Raw genomic sequence first — 7,372 nt, forward strand, 5'->3', positions numbered from 1 at the left:
ATGTGGTATGAATGGACAGCAACACCATTGGGGCCTTGGCGTGGCGTTGCTGCTCCCAAGTCCTGCATGGTGGGCTTGGGCTAATCCAATATGAGGTGGATGTGGTGTGTGTGAGCTAGTGTGGTGTGCATGCGTGCATTCTCCTTGTGCCATGATGAATGTGTGTGTTTAACGTGCAAAGATACGTTCCACGAGGCAACTCCTGACTGCTGTTCCTTCAGCAGACAGGGTAGCCTCGGTTAGGGGGGGACTGTCTTTTTCGGGGGTCAGGTCATCATTTATGTCAATCTCCAGGCCCTTTCTCATGGCGTAGTTCTGCAACATGCAGCGATGATCTGGCACACAAAGTTTGGGGAATACAACAGGGTCCCCCCAGACTTATCCAGGCATCGGAAATGGGACTTCAGGATGCCAAATGTGCGCTCCACCACTGCACGGGTGCGTATGTGTGCAGCATTGTATCTTCTCTCTCCTATGGTTTGGGGGTTCCGGTATGGAGTCAGGAGATGGGGCCCAAGTGCATATGCAGAGTCACCTGGAAGGGAAAAAACAGGAGTATGTCAGTCATGCATGTACCCCTCGTGATGTTTGCATCATGGGGGGGGGACAGTCATGCCTGACACCCATGTCACTCACCAACCAGCCAGCTGTCCCCATACACGTTCTGTTCGAATTCTGTTGGGATGTTGCTTTGACTGAATATGTAGCTTTCGTGGCTGGACCCTGGGTGTTTGGCACGGACGTGCCATATGAGGCATTGGGCATTGGCTATCACCTGTACGTTGATGGAATGCCACTGCTTACGATTACGGTATATGTGCTCTGTGGCACGGGGGGCTGTAGTGCCACATGTGTGCAATCAATGGCCCCCACAGTGTGTGGGAATCCGGAAATTCTGCATTGCCTTCTGCCGCAGATGCTCCTGGGTGGGTCTGATGATGTGGTTGGACATGCGTCTGAGGATTGCGGGGACAACCTGGTGCACGCATCTGCTCATGGTGGATTGTGACATCCCAGACACGACTCCACTTGTACGCTGGAATGATCCACTGGCTAGGAAATGCAGTGTTGCCAGTACCTTGACCAGTGGCTGCACTGCATGTGACCGTTGTGTCTGGCTTGTGATGTCATCATATAGGAGATATAAAGATATGAGGCTTATAGTTGTTAAATATGTAAATAGGTCAGGTTTCCAGTCCTATAACTGCATATATGAAAAAATTGTTTGAACAAGAGGGTCAAACCGAAAAGAAGGACTATAAGGAAATACACCTGACTAAATAATTATTCAAAGGTAGAAAATGTTTTAATTAAATATTAATAGTACATATAATGGAAGAACTTGATTGGATAAGGAACAATATTATTAAAAGATTGGCTGCAGTGCGGTTCACCGACTATAGGGTATATTGAGACCAGCAAGGCAGCCTCCACATACTAACAATTAATTGCCCACGATACGCCGGCGTAGGCAAGTTACGTCGGTCGGATTAAGCCTATTTTCTGGCGTATCTAGTTTTGTGGGCACGGCACACAGATACGACAGCGCATATTTGCACTTATGCGGCGTATCTGTAGATACGTCGGCGTAAGTGCTTTGTGAATCCGGGCCAAAATCTTTATCCCAAAAGGAGAAAAACAGCTTTTAGGCGATTGGCTTAAATTTTATTAGAACATATAACACCCCCCTCCCCCCAGGCTGACAATGCTGCTGTCCATAGGTGTCTTTGTTCTCCTTCATCCAGAGTGGGGGCACTCTAATACAGGAGGTGTGCTACTGGCCATATCACCAGGTGAAAAAAGAGGGGGGGGGGACTAAAAAAGAAAACAAATGTAGCCACCACATCTAATAAATGGTAAGCTGCAATATATTACATTTTTGGTTTTGGGTTTAATACCAATTTATTTAATGTCTGTGGGAGCAACAAATGGTAATGTAAGAAAGCAGCACAGTGGCTTAGTGGTTAGCACCTCTGCCTGGCAGCAATGGGGTTCTCAGTTCAAATCCTGGTCAGTATATTGTCTGCATGGAGTTTGCATGTTCTCCCTGTGCTTGTGTGGGTTTCCTCCTGCCCTCCAAAATACATGCTGGTTGGATTATTGGCTGCTATCTACATTGGCCCTAGTTTGTGTGTGAGATCGGGATCTTATATATCTTCAACCACTTGCCAATCAAGTTATAGCCAAATGACAGCTACAGCGTGGCTCGTGCTTCTCGCACGCCCCCTGGGGCACGCATTCGGAAGTGTCTGTGATAGCTGGGTCTGCAGTATTTGTGCAGTGGGTTTTCAAACACAAATTTTTGGGACAAAATACATTTTATTGAATTAAAATTTAAAAACGTAATTTATATAACCCATTTTTTTTTTTAAATATGAAAAATGATGTTATGCTGAGTAAATAGATACCTAACATGTCTCGCTTTAAAATTGCGCACACTTGTGGAATGGTGCCAAACTACGGTACTTAAAAATCTCCATAGGCGACACTTCAAACATGTTTACAGGCTACCAGTTTAGAGTTACATTGGAGGTCTAGTACTCACAATATTGCCCTTGCTATAATGTTTGTGGCGATGTGTGGTGCGGACACAGTTTACATATGTGTTCGCCACTGCACGCAAGAACGGGGAATTGGGCTGCTTTATATATTTTATTTTTTTCATTTTTTTATTTTTACACCTTCATTTTTTTTTTGCCACAAGAAATGTAAACATCTCTTGTGACAACAATGAAGCATGACAGGTCCTCTCTATGAAAAGATCTGGGGTCAATAAGACCCCACATCTTTCCTCTACAATGAAAAGCATCAGATCAAAAAAATCCTATTGGTCCAATGCTTTCCAATAAAAAAAAGCCTTGTTTACATCTGCTGTGAACCAGAAGTGACATCATGATATCACTCCCGACCTCCTAAGCCATAGAGATGAGTGAGGCCATCTTTCCTCTGCTAATCTCGATGGCATGGCCAGCCGCTGCCACTGCCGGATTGGTTCCTGGGCTTCCCGATGAGCCAGGTAAGCCCGAGAATTACCGGAATGTGGCAGAAGGGGGGCACAGCATTTTTTTTTTATTTGGCGTGGGGTTCCCCTTAAAATCCATACCAGACCTAAAGGCCCTGTATGGATTTTGGGGGGGGGGACCCCCCACGCCATCTTTTTTTTTATTTTGGCGTGGAGTTCCCCTTAATATCCATACCAGACCCGAAGGGCCTGAAAATGGACTGGGGGGACCCACACTGTTTTTTTTTTTCAATAATTTTTATGTACATTGCCGGGATCTGACAATAAATTACAGCTGCAAGCAATTTTAAATTACATTTTTTCCTTTAGAAATTTCATTTTGCTTTGGTACTGTTATAAACATGGGAAAGAGGCGCTACCTTACAGGCAGACTAAAGGGATCCCCAGGCACGATATTTAAAGGAATATTTCATTTTTATGCATTATTAAAATCACTACTCCAGAAAATGGGTGTTTTAAGAGCTTTTTTTTTTCATTGATACATGTCCCCTGGGGTAGGACCCGGGTCTCCATACACTTTTTATGGCAATAACTTGCATATTAACCTTTAACGTGAACCCTTTTGATTTTTCACGTTCGTATCCCATACACTTTAACGGTGTTGCTATGTTCATAAAAATGTTTTGTCTGTTCGCATGTTCTGGTGCGACCCGAACCAGGGGGGGTGTTAGGCTCATCCCTAGTGGCTAATTAGCTTTTAGCAGAAAAAGGGGATATGGCATCTAGCTGCACCCATAACCCCGGTATTGAACTGTAAATGAATGATGTATCTTCCCTGTTAGGCAGTCAGCAAGTGGATATGCTTTGGGGAACAGAGTGGCATGGGAGGGAAGAAAAGATGAGTATAGACTGTTGGTAGAACCAACTTGGTGCTTTCCTTGTATGGGCTAAGCACAGGTTCACTTTAAAGTGATTGTAAAGGATCAGTTTTTTTTCTAATAACAAACATATCATACTTACCTCCACTGTGCAGTTCGTTTTGCACAAAGTGGCCACTAACACCATTTTCTGGGGTCTCGCGGCTCCTCCCCGCATCAGATAACCCCTCTAGGAGAAGCACTCTCCTGGAGGGTTACCTTGCAGGCGCCCTCCCGAGTCATTCATTCGGCGTCCATAGCCGACGAATGTATGACTGCCCCACCCCCCCGGCATCCGCATTATTGGATTTGATTGACAGCAGCGGGAGTCAATGGCTGCGCTGCTATCAATCTATCCAATCAAGAGCCAGGACACCGTGGAGAGAGGAATAGTGCGTCCCCGCAGAAGGAAATTCGGTGCTCAGATAAGTAAAATGTGGGGGCTGGGGGGGCCGGTGACTGCCAGTTTTTTTTTTTTTTTTTTTTCATAGGATGCATTAAAGGGGTTGTAAAGGTTTGTTTTTTTAATTTTCCAAATAGGTTCCTTTAAGCTAGTGCATTGTTGGTTCACTTACCTTTTCCTTCGATTTCCAATCTAAATGTTTTTTTTCTTTGTCTGAATTTCTCACTTCCTGATCCTCCTCAGTAAGCTGTTCTGGCTGACTAACCCCCAGCCAGAACGGCTCGGATGATGGGGGCAAGCTTACTGAGGAGAAACAGGATGTGAGAAATTCAGACAAAGAAAAAAACATTTAGAAGGGAAATGGAAGAAAAAGGTAAGTGAACCAACAATGCACTAGCTTAAAGAAACCTATTTAGGAAATAAAAAAACGAACCTTTACAACCCCTTTAACCACTTCCCGACGGCTGTACGACTATATACGGCCGCAGGGTGGTTCTACTTCTCTGGGACGCCGTCTTTTTACGGCCGCCCCTTTCCTCGTTCCCCTTGGACACAGCCAATCACGGCCAAATGTGCGGCCAATGAGAGATGATCTCATATGTAAACATATGAGATCATTTCTCATTGCCGGCTCTCAGAGACAGCGTCCTGTCAGGGAGAGAGGAGACCGATCGGTGTCTCTTGTACATAGGGACACAGATCGGTCACCTCCCCCAGTCACCCCCCTTCCCCCACAGTTAGAACACTATACAGGGTACACATTTAACCCCTTCCTCACCCCCTAGTGTTAACCCCTTCCCTGCCAGTCACATTTATACAGTAATTAGTGCATATTTATAGCACTGATTGCAGTATAAATGTGAATGGTGCCAAAAATGTGTCAAAAGTGTCCGATGTGTCCGCCATAATGTCGCAGTCCCAATATAAATTGCAGATCGCCGCCATTACTAGTAAAAAAATAATAATAAAAAATAATAATTCTGTCCCTTATTTTGTAGGCGCTATAACTTTTGCGCAAACCAGTCGCTTATTGCGATTTTTTTTTTTTACTAAAAATATGTAGAATACTTATCGGCCTAGACTGAGGATAATTTTTTTTATTTTTTTTAAATTGAGCTATTTATTATAGCAACAAGTAAAAAAAAAATGTTTTCAAAATTGTCGCTCTATTTTTGTTTATAGCGCAAAAAATAAAAACCGCAGAGGTGATCAAATACCACCAAAAGAAAGCTCTATTTGTGGGAAAAAAAGGACGTCAATTTCGTTTGGGAGCCACGTCGCACGACCGCGCAATTGTCAGTTAAAGAGACGCAGTGGCGAATCGCAAAAAGTCCTCTGGGCAGGAAGGGGGTTTAAGTGCCCAGTAAGGAAGTGGTTAAGGTGGAAAAAAACAAGGGTTTACAACCCCTTTAAGCATAATATTAATTTTAATTTTAATTCCATACCTGGAATTTCATAAATGTGGAGACAGACAGTAGACAGTAATTTTGGTAGTTGTATTTCATATTTATTCTTCATTCTTTGTCCTTACATATGAACTGAAAACATCATAACTAGTACAACGCTTGGAAAGCAAAATGTGGTCATATTTGATACGTTTGACCTTGTACTACAATTTTGTACTTTAGTAAAATTCAATAAAAACTATTGAAAGCAAAATGCATATTTACAGACAACCTTATATAAACATTCTGTTCCAGTGCATGATATTTTATCAAAGACTAACAAACTAATGGCACATTTATTTTGTTCTTAGAATGTTAATACAAAGTAGCAATTTATTATTACAGCATATCTCAGGATTTAAAGCGGGGGTTCGCCCTGTAAAAAAAAAAAAAAAAGTTTTTTTTTATTAGACAATTAAATTCGGCATCGTAGCGCGAGCTACGGTATGCCGGTCTTACATTTTTTATGCCCGTACTCACTGCGGTATCGTTGATTGAAGAATCCGGGGAATGGGCGTTCCTCTGGTGAGAGAAGGTGATTGACGGCCGGCCCTGGCACGTCACGCTTCTCCGGAAATAGCCGAAATAGGCTTGGCTATTCACGGCGCCTGCGCATAGCCTGTGCGCAGGCGCTGTGAATAGCCGAGACCTACTCCGGCTGTCTTCGGGGAGCGTGACGTGCCAGAGCCGGCCGTCAATCATCCTCCCTCTCCATAGGCACGCCCATTCCCCGCGGGAGTCGGATTCTTCAATCAACAATAGCACAGTGAGTACGGTGTTTAAAAATTTAAGACCGGCATACCGTAGCTCGCGCTACGATGCCGAAAGTAATGGAATAATGGGGTGAAGGAGGGTGAACTACCGCTTTAAAGATTTAAAAAAAAAAAAAAGTAAATTCAAGTACAGTACATACATCAATATTCTGCAATAAGGCTGATGTCAGATGGGCGACCTGGCTTCTAGTGACCCTGCGTTTTTTGATTGGTTGCAATCAGGTGTGGCAGGATCCACTAGGGAATCACAAGAGATTCAGCAGAAATGGGAGGGGGATTGAGTTGCCTCAGCTGACAAGGGCGAGATTCCAACTGGGGAAAAACAAGGAAACCTCCTAACAAATCTGATGCTGTTGATTTTGTCACTTTCACCAAAGTCACCCATCTGACATCGGGCAATGGCAGTGATATTTTTAACAGACAGTAAAAGAGACCACATAGAGAAATATAGTCAAATCTGAACTGTTTTATAGTCATTTTCATACAGTGAATCACGTTCCTCATCTTTAATCTGAAAGGCAGGTTTGATCTGCTCTTGTCCTCCATTTGCATGCCTGTCATTATTGTACGGCTCTTTCCTATTATATGCAGTAGCAACCTATAACCAGATTTATACCTTCTTCTCCTAATATTGGGGCCAATATGTATTCTGCTACATGTCTTTGGTAAAAAATAAAATACAATTTTCCAATAAGCGTATAGTGATTGATTTGCGTAAAAGTTATAGGCCCGGATTCACAAAGCACTTGCACCGACGTATCTTGAGATACGCCGCGTAAGTGTAAATATGCGCCGTCGTATCTATGCGCTGGACTCTGAAACCAAGATACGCCTGAAAATAGGCTTCATCCGAACGAACGAACGAACATTGG

Source organism: Rana temporaria, chromosome 1 (genome assembly GCF_905171775.1).
Source record: "Rana temporaria chromosome 1, aRanTem1.1, whole genome shotgun sequence".
Lineage (NCBI taxonomy): Eukaryota > Metazoa > Chordata > Amphibia > Anura > Ranidae > Rana > Rana temporaria.